Source organism: Callospermophilus lateralis, chromosome 13 (genome assembly GCF_048772815.1).
Source record: "Callospermophilus lateralis isolate mCalLat2 chromosome 13, mCalLat2.hap1, whole genome shotgun sequence".
In the NCBI taxonomy this organism is placed as follows: domain Eukaryota; kingdom Metazoa; phylum Chordata; class Mammalia; order Rodentia; family Sciuridae; genus Callospermophilus; species Callospermophilus lateralis.
The window spans coordinates 47,240,471-47,250,804 of record NC_135317.1 but is presented as its reverse complement, the minus strand read 5'-3'; the positions used below and the strand labels follow the sequence as shown (position 1 = coordinate 47,250,804).

Genomic DNA, 10,334 nt, shown 5'->3' with positions numbered 1-10,334 from the left:
GATTCCACAGTGGATATTTCTTTGTAGTTAGGTCCTTTCTTTATGGGCATGAACACTGAACTTGAGTTTATTCGAGTTGAAGATTCCAGAGATCCACTGGATCAAGAGGGGGGTTTAAACGGATGAGACGAAAGCAGTTTTACTTCAATTTTCTTCAGGATGAGAAACATAAGATACAGGAACAAACTAGCTAAACATCATATACGTGATCAAACTGACTAAAATCACAATGTTTTATCATTAGCTATTTACTAATGATGCATGCTTGATGGCTGCAGCAATGGAGATATTGAAGCAAAAATTGTCAGTATTTTCACACACACACACACACACACACACACACACACCCTAAAAGCAGCTACATTTTTACAGATTAGCTGCTTAAGTGGTAAAGGGCAGTTAGGCTTAATTAATGTGAACTTAGCCCGTAAGTTAATAAACTCTCCCACGGGGGCTATGAACTGAGGGGGTGAAAGGAAGTTGTCTATTTAATAGCTAATGAAATGGCTCCTGCTTTTTTACAGTAGTATCATTTAATAGCTGTTGAATGCTAATGATGAATCACCACTTTTAATTCTTTTGTTTTGTTCTTTATTTTCTAAAAAGTTTCTTTTTTAATCAAAAAGATTGAAGACAATTCTTCTTTTGCTCTGTGAAATGAACAAAAGCAATTCATTACCTTTTATAGAATATTTGAGTTTTTTTTTCATTTTTGACTTAACTACATATTATTTCCCTTGTTGCCTATAACTCAAACAATAAATACAATCCTTATTGGATTACCAAGGCTGTGACTGCGTTGCATACTGATTTTGAATTATTATTTTAGCTAAGATGAACATTCCACAAAGAGCATAGTGAAAGCCCAGGTTCTCTGGCCCCTGGGACCATTTTTGGTAATGACTGAAGAGGTCAGGAAGCATCAGTGACTTTGAGTTTCTTTTCTTTCTTTCTTTCTTTTTTTTTTTTAATTATAGATGGACACAATACCTTTATTTTATCTTTATATGGTGCTGAGGATCAAACCCAGTGCCTTCCACGTGCAAGGCAAGCACTCTACCACTGAGCTACAGCCCCAGCCCAATGACTCTGGGTTTCTGTACTTAATATTTCAAAAAATTAAGAAGCTTCCTAATTTTCTACTGAGCAGGGAGCTTAAAACATTTTGCATTAAAATTCAGTTGAATATTTATTTATTAGTTCTCGGCAGACACAACATCTTTGTATGTGGTGCTGAGGGTCGAACCTGGGCCGCATGCATGCCAGGCAATTGCGCTACCACTTGAGCCACATCCCCAGCCCTCAAAATCACTTTAAAACTTCTTCTTCTTCTTTTTTTTTTTTTTTAACAGTACTCTACTGAGATGAATTTATATGTAGTAAAGTGAAAAAAATCTAAGGTATAAAGCGTGACAACTTCATATGTATGCATGCAGCCATGTGACTACCACACATTTCCATGTTTTTTTTTTTTTGTCTATGTCAAGTTTAATAACAAAAAAGAAAAGGGTCGTTCATCAGGTGGCCAGATCCTTTCCTAGCCTCATAAGTTTGAATACAATTATAGTTAGTTGGGTCAAAAACTGACATGAAGAAACATCATCCCTCAAAGATATTTATTATAGTTCAAAAAAGGAGGCAAAACTCAGCACCTTTTTCATTACCAAAAAAAAAAAAAAAAAAAAAAAAGTAGAAAAACTTGATAAGAAAAAACTAAATTGCTCTTAAAGCTGCCTGGAAAGCAGATCTTAATTCTTCCACATGAGTAGATACCCTCATAACCACAAGCTGAGTTCACTACTCATTCCCTCTCCAGCTCTTCTTGTGGCTTTTCTTAGACCTTTCAGGAGATTTTGAATGGCTCCTATATCTGTGACTTCGGTGATGGGGACTTGGAGCGAGATCTGTGTCGTGGATCTCGGGACCTGCTCCGGTGACTTCTTGGACCGTTGCTCCGATGGATGCCTTTCTCGGAGGGGTGAGGGGCTTCGTCTTCTGGGAGACTCCTACTCCTCCTATAGCGCAACGTTGGAGAGCGACCAGCTTGTCCAAGTCTCTTAGCTTCTGCGGCGGTGGCAGGTGATGGCACTCTTTCCAACTTGTCATCATCTTCTTTCTCCTCACTGGACTCCACATCATCGATGTCCTCTTCTAGAGCACTAACTCCAGGTTCCAGTTGCTCAGCTCCCTCTAGCACATGTTTCTGTAGCTGGGGCAAATGATATCACAGACTCTCACTGTGCAGCAGTTCATCAGTAAATCCATCCACAGGCATTGGTCCGAACTCCCCATTTCTGTCTGGCTCTAGATTCTTGGATAGTGGTTGTACAGAGGCTGCAAGGACTTGTGCGACCCACGGCAGTGCCTGTCAGTCCCATGTCAAGTGCCCCCGACATGCGCACAGACTTGAAGTCTTCATTTTTTATAAATCCTACAGTGATATCCTTTTCAGGTTGAATCTGAAGCATCTTCAAGGTTAAACACAAAAAGGGAGTTGGTTGTGTTTCCACCATGGACGCCACCCACAAACGGTAACTCCATGGCTTTATCCACTACGATTCAGCTGAAGCCCAAACGCTCTTCTTTCCAGTACTTAGACTCATAGATTCGGGTCCGAATGATCTTCTCCACTAAATACTGAGGGTCGGTTCCATGGAAGTGATGCGCATCCTTCACTGTATGGTTCGCCGTTTTAGAAGGCGTTTAGTTCTGTTTCCGTCGGGTCCTTTAATGCGTCACATCCGGTTTAAAAAAATTGAAAGGGACGGAGAAAGGTGAAGGAGATCTCTTTAAACTGCTTAGGCGACCTTCCATGTTCTTTAGCGGAGGTGGTTCTAGTCTTTTAAGACAGTTTTTTTTTTTTTTTTTTTTTTTTTTTTAATAGCATGGCACTTAAAAGTGAGTCAAAAATTTTTACTAAATATACTCAAACTACAGAACTAATAATCTATTCCAATGCTGTAGAAAAAATAGGCTATGATTGGATTTGTTAAGAAATAATGATATATTGGACTGAGTGAGTTCATAAAAACACTTTGAAGGTCAACTTTGACTATATGTGATTTTTGTTACAATAGGTCAAAACTGAGGGAAAGCCTGAATAAGCCCTCTAGAAAAAACTTGCTTGTCTTTAGTTGATTTTAAAAATCACCAACTTTAGAGGTCAGGCACCTGAACAATATGTTATTAGTCTCCCACTAACTATGCTATAATATCTCTGATGTGTGGGTCATGATGATAAGAGATGCCCAAGCTGTTTTTTCAGGACCTTGAAGGCCACTTTTGTCTATCTAAAACTGGCTAAAATCACAAACCCTTTTCTTAGGCCTGTGAGGTATGGAATGGGTAATTTCTTTGATGTTGAAGGGTTGAAAACTCCACCCTCAAGACCATACTAATGTCATCATTTTCTGAACTTATGTATTATGAAGAGCTATGAAAATTGAACACAGATGCCCAGACCACTATTTCACCTGTAGTCACCTTTTCATATGCGTCTTTTTCTTTATCCCATAAATATCCCTCTATCCTATTCCAGGGGAGGCAGGTTTGAGACTTGTTCTTCCATCTACATGCTTGGCTGCATCATTAATAAGCCCTTTCTCTTTTGTAAAACTCATTGCTTCAGTGATCAGCTTTCTGTGTGATGGGCAAAACAAGCTGGTTTGACTTTGCCCTAAAGTCTCAGAACAAAAGACTGTCCTTTGAATAGGCTATTTCAGCCTTAGGGAAACACACATTTTATTGCCTTTATTTCTCTCACTTTGTTGTAGATGGGTAAAAATTTTGTCATGGATGCTCATCGAATTCCATAACTTAAAATCATAAATTAAAAATCACTCTTGCTTGTAATCCCAGAAATTTGGGAGACTGAAGCAGAGGATCTCAAGTTTGAGGTCAGCCTCCACAATTTAGTGAGACTCTGTCTCAAAATAAAAAATAAAAAAATAAAAAAAAGGGCTGGGGGTAAAGCTCAGTTAGCTTTACCCTGGGATGAACCCTCCAGGACCTGGCCCCCCACCCAAGAACAAACAAAACAAAAACCAAACACTCTTTTAAGGGAATGGTTTAGTGTTTCATTTACAAAGACATTTGGGAACTTGTTTGAATTTCCTGACCCAAAGACTCAGATGGTGGAAGTACTATCTCCTTAGTGTAGAGCATTGTTTACAAACAGAATTATAAGAATTAACATAGATATAAGGGCCTGGTGCAACACCTGGCATGTAGCAAGGGGAAAAATAGGTCCATTCCTTTCTCCCTTACCATCCTTCTCCTTGATCCCACTTCTGAATAGCACAGCTGAGCATGGATAGCTCTGGATGGATCAAGAGATGTCAGACGATAGGGAGAGGTGATTCTTGTCTTGAAGCAGTGGCCACTCTAAGGTGTCAGTGGAGCAGAACATAATAAGTTCGGGGTCTGAAAGATGACTTAGTTGGTGTTTTGCAATATATGCCTTGTTGGCTAACACAGGGAAGGAAGGTTCTAGTGACAGGTGGTGACTGATGTTAGGGAACTAGTGGTTAATAGGAAATAGTTGAGCAATGGAAGTCAATTGGGAACAGTGAATCGAGTGATTCCACCCGATTCAATGTTCATGTGCAACTAAATGCTCTAAGATTGCCGAGTTAAGAACAGTCTAATACTTAACAGATATAGCTGATTGATTACTGATTGTTGACTTTGGGCAAGGACATACAGTCTCTGCTCTGGATTTAGTAAATTGGTTTGGGAAAATAAGGCTCATAGGGAGCACAGGGTGGGTGAGGATGATAAATTTTTGCATGTGATGATGATTACAATAATAAAAAAAAAAAATAGGGCCCCTGAAAGGACTATGTTATCTGTGTCTATCTTTGGTGCTACATGTCTTTGGTTCTCTGTGTTTCTAATCCAGCATGATGGAGATTTGGGCCTACTTCTTATTCCATTAGGTGCAAGGTCTCTGTTTAATTCCTAGGTCCTTGATACATTGAGTTTTGTGCTTGGTGAAAGATACAGGTTTAATTTCGTTTTGTTACATGGGGATTTCTAGTTTTCCTAGCACCATTTGTTGAAAAGGCTATCTTTTATGTACGTTTTTGGTGCCTTTGTCTAACATAACTAACTGTAGTTATGTGAGTTAGTTTCTGTGTCCTCTATTCTGTACCATTGGTCTATCAGTCTGTTTTGGTGCCAATACCATGCTGTTTTTGTTACTATTGCTCTGTAGTATAGTTTAAGGTCTGGTATAGTGATGCCACCTGCTTCATTCTTCCTGCTAAGGATTGCTTTCACTATTCTGGGTCTCTTATTTTTCCAGATAAATTTCATGATTGCTTTTTGTATTCTATGAGGAATGTCATTGGGATGTTAGGAAATATTATGCACATGAAAGGAAAGAATTCCACTTGCTTTGCTTTTTTTTTTTTTTTTTTTCTTATTGGATCAACAATAAACCACTTTGGAAGGAGTAGAACTGAAGTAATCCCATCAGTAATTGCAATTGGGTTTCTGGGAACCTCAGACCTAACAACCTCTTTTATATAGTGTGTTTGTCTAGGAACTGGGGCAAGAAAAGCCTGAGTATTTGTTTATCTTATGATCCAACTAAGAGTAACTTCACAAAAACTAGAAATTGTGCAGGGGAAAAAGAACCCATTTTCTTAAATGATTAGTAGACAAGAGATGCTTGGATGAGTGAACTATATGTGGTAGCCTCCACCTGTAATCCCAGTGGCTGGGGAGGCTGAGGCAGGAGGATCCTGAGTTAAAAGCAAGCCTAAGCAACTTAGTGAGGCCCTAAGCAACTTAAGGACAACCTGCCTCTAAGTAAAATATATTAAAAAGGGGGGTGGGCTGGGAATGTGGCTCAGTGGTTAAGCACCCCTGGTTCAATCCCCTGTTCTGAGAGAAGAAGAGGAGGAGGAGGAGGAGGAGGAGGAGGAAGAGAGAGAGATGGATGCTTGGATGAGTACAGAATAGATCAGTCACTGAATACTTTTATATGCAGAACTTTGTATTCAAAAGCAATCCTCAAAGTTTGGAATTTGTTTCTGGTATGAGACCTAGTTTTCACACTAATGACACATACTCATTAAAACAACACAACGCAGTTGTGTCCCTGATGAAACAAAAGAATTGTGTTCTTCACGGCTATGGGATGGGGCTTGGGAGGTGGCTAAGCAGCCTGTGTGGGGGAATCCAACTCCATTTGTACTTATATGCTAAGGGGCCTCCGTGGTAGAAGTCTGACATTGTTTATTGAGGGCAGTGAATTATTTGCAATGTCTGATTTAGGAACCCATAAGCTAAACTGAAGATCACCAAAATGAAATGAAAAGAGAAGCATTTGACAAACAGCTTTAACATTTGGGAGCCCTGCAGGAATCTCTGGGAATCTGGGGGTGAGGTTTGGGCCTCCCATGGCCTTTGGCCATCCTCCAGTTTGGAAGTGACCATCCTGTCCTGGGAGCATGCTCTGCAGTGACACCATCGCACAGGGTTTGCCCTCTGGAGTCTGTCTCTGGGAGCCGCATCAACATTTTGCATCCTGGTCCACACGGAGCGAGGCCTGGACACAGTTTCCAGGGGCACTTCCGTTTCAGCTTGTTTCTATTTTAAAGCCTGGAGACAATTAAAGACCAAAGTGTAGTGCCAGTATTTTTTTTTTTTTCCTTTCCACAGTTTATGCTATTCTTAGAAGCAGTTGGGCCAGTGGTGGGGGTGTCTGAAGGCTCTGGAATCTTTTCCTTCGTGTGGCAACAAGTTATTTTTCCTGCGGAGGCTGGGTGGTGCTTTTCTTGGGCTCAGCAGTGCGGCTGATGCGGCTTGGATGGCTTCTTCCCTGGGAGTGCACAACACAGAGCCTTTTGGAAATGAAGCAGGAGGACAAGGATCAGTGGCAAGCCAAGAGGAAAAAGTGGCACTGGGGTTCCACAGGCTTCATGTATAGCTCTTGAAATGGTGCTTGTTCCACTGCCCTGAACTTTGGTTGGAAGTTCAAATGTGGAAACTGTAGTCATAAAAAATGCGAATTGTATTTTTAAAATTATTTTTAACTGGGTACGAAGCTAAGGCTGCATTTTGGCAAATGGGCTACTTTTAATCCGGTCACATGGAATTTTAAAAAAATATTCACTCAGACATAGTTTTTTTGAGACCTTACTTTGCATGACCAAAGATGATTTAAGATACAGTTTGTGTCTTTGAGGAGAAGAAATAAGACACACACATGAATTTCTGTCTGGGTAAATTTCAGGGAACTTTAGTACCCAAAAGCATATACTAGAAAACCCATTTGCAGGTGAGATTGAGGCAGGAACAGTCCAGAGGATTCAATGTCAAGCAGTGCCTGCTTCTGTACATGTTTGAAATGCTCCGTAATAAAAATTGAAAACTATCAGATCAACAGAAATGATAATACATGTTATAAAATAAATAAACAGGAATGAAACTTGTAGGGTGCATCCTGAATGCTACTTTAAGTTAACATTTATGATCTCATTTATGTATTTGAGAAAATGAGAAAGCCAGAAAATTTATGAGCTCAGTGTTCAACATAGTACAATAGAAAAACAACCACAGAGCTAGCAGAAAGAAAGCAGAAGGAAGGAAATCATAAAGATAAGCACAGCAATTAATGAGCTAGAAAACAAAGTAAAAATAAAGAATATCAACTCAACTTAAAGCTGGTTCCTTGAAAAGAGTGATAAAGCAAGTTTCTGTTGAGAAAGGCCAAGCATGGAGTGGGGGTGTGGGTGGAACTGGGGGTTGGGTGGAAGAGAAACAGAAACTGTCCACTGATGGAAATCTTACAACCTGTTAACAGAATCCTGCGGACAAGTTCTGAGGATGCATTTGGAAACAGAGAAAATGGACAGTTTCCTAGAAAAACATCAATTATAAAAATTGATGAAACAAAAAGCCCAAACACACCTACCATCAGCCAAAGTAAATGGAGTTAACAATTTACAGACTTCCCCAGACTCCCCCTCCCTCCAAAACACATGGGCCAGACACAGCCAAATGTATAAAATCTTCAAAGAACAGATAAGCACTACTTTGTATAAACTTTTTCAAAGAAGAGAAAGGATAACTCCCCAAATAATTTTATTTGTGTAACCTTGATGATAAGTGCCCCTGAATTCAATCCTCAGTACCCCCCAAAAAACTGAACAAGTAAGGTAAAAAAGGGCAATATTATAGTTCAATTATGAACAATGAACATAAGTGGCAAGGATTATCTATGAAATTAATAAACTGAATTTATAAAAACATTTTTAAAATGTATTTTTGACTACTTAAGTGTTGACCTCAGTGTTGTAAGATGGTTTACATTAGGGAAACTGTCAATGTAATTTTCCACATCCGTATGTTTAAAGATATATAAATGTTACTACATTTTGCTTACAGTTTTATGTCAGTAAAATATGAAAACCCAATCAAGTTACTGTCCATCTTTGATGGTGAAGATTTAGTGATGAAGTGGGGGTGCTTCAACTGGTGCTAAAATATTTAATTTCTTTAAAAAAAAAAAGATACCTACAGCAAAGATTTAGTTCAGGAAAACATTTCTTAGATCCTGTAACTATTGGTAACTGTTATTTTTTTTTCTGAATTGCTGGAATATTATACCACTAAATATGTTTAACTTAAGGGGAAAAAAAGAAAAGAAAAAAGCAAAATATGAAACAATAAATTATAACCATTGCTATTCTGTTAATATTTTTCATTCATATTTGCTTATATGCTAAAAAATCTTCAGTTTATAATTTGTTTTGCTTATAAGACAGAAATCCTGAAGGGAATGTTTTCTAGACTTTGGTCTTCCATCAAATATTCAATATCTGTTGTGATTAATAATTATTTATTTGTTTACTAGGTGCTGGGGATTGAACTCAAGACCCCATACAGGCTAAGCATGCACTACCACTGAGCTCTATCCCATGGGATTAATATTTTAAAATTCTTTGTTTTCCACTGGTGTATGTTTCTTGGCAAAAAACAAACAACAACAACAACAAAACCCCCAGATATTTGAAATAGAGAAAGGTGAATTGTGTCACCAGTAGCCACCATAACTGCATGCTCACATACACACCTTCTCCCTTCTCTTATATTTCCACTTCCTCCAACTTCCCAGGGTCATTGGAGCACTTCTGAAGTTGGGGTTACTGCTTTGTGCTTTCTCATCTCTCTTTAGACTTCACTGTTTTGCCTTTCTTTTAGTTCCCACCATCCAGTTCTCTCCTTTCCTAATGATCTCCAACAGGAGGGACTTATCGCATATATCAGAATGCCTTATCTGATTATTGAGGTGAAGCGTCATGTAAGGGTATTTGCGTAGAGTAGTGTTTGTATACATACATCTGCATGTACTAATACTATATAAAAAGGAAAAATTAGCAGTTGGGGGAACATGGCAGGTGATAGGATGCCACAGAAATGATAAATGTGCAGGATGCGCAGGGAGGGGAGCACCCTTCTCTCTGTACAGAGAGAAACAGCAAGGACCAAGGCAAGAAAACAAAACGAAAGAATGGTTTGTTTAGGGTCCTGTAAGTAGTTTGGTTTAGATCCCACTAATTAGGGAGACTCAATTCCCTCCTATTCTATCTCCAGGTGAATAGCTGCCCCCACACCCAGCTCCCAGCTTCTCTTGTTTAGGCCCCACATCCCTTATATCTTCAACTTTTTTTTGTTCAGATGTGTGCTTTCTTTTCTGAGAACTTTTTTGTGTCAAGTAATTTCCTCTATTGAGCCAAAATTTGTTTTTCCTGAAGTTTCTTGGCACTAGACTTTGACACCATAAAGAGCAAGTCTCTTCCACTGTAGAGATTTAAAGCAGCAGTCACGGGAGGGCCTGTCTCTTATGCACTAGCTTTATTTTCTATTTTGAGACAGGTTCTCTCTAAGTTGCTGAGGATTTCACAAGGCTGCCCTTAAGCTCGTGATCCTCCCACCTCAGCCCCCCAAGAAGCTGAGGATTTATGAGCATGTGCCCCCACACCCAGCTCCCAGCTTCTCTTGTCTAGGCCCCACTTCCCTTATATCTTCAACTTTTTTTTTTTTTTTTTCAGATGCTGTGCTTTCTTTTCTTTTCTGAGAACTTTTCTGATCATTATTGCCCCTTTGGTGCAGATGCCTCTTAAAATGAAGATCCATAATGCTTCAGGGCCCAGGCATTACAGAATGGAAGCCCTTCCATCCTTCTAGATGTTTGTGTATCTGTAATCACTGAGATGGTGCTAACTTTAGGTAAGTGACTTCTCATACTGACCTGGGTTTAGTGTTGTGAGGGCATGCCATTTCCCCTGTGGTACCTATGCTAGACCATACCTTGCTTTATG

General features: G+C 39.3%; 1 pseudogene; it reads right to left on the bottom strand.

The window, feature by feature from the left end:
- Positions 1-1,797: 1,797 nt before the first annotated feature.
- Positions 1,798-2,703, bottom strand: LOC143412048 (pre-mRNA-splicing factor 38A pseudogene; annotated as a pseudogene).
- Between the last annotated feature and the right edge of the window lie 7,631 nt (positions 2,704-10,334).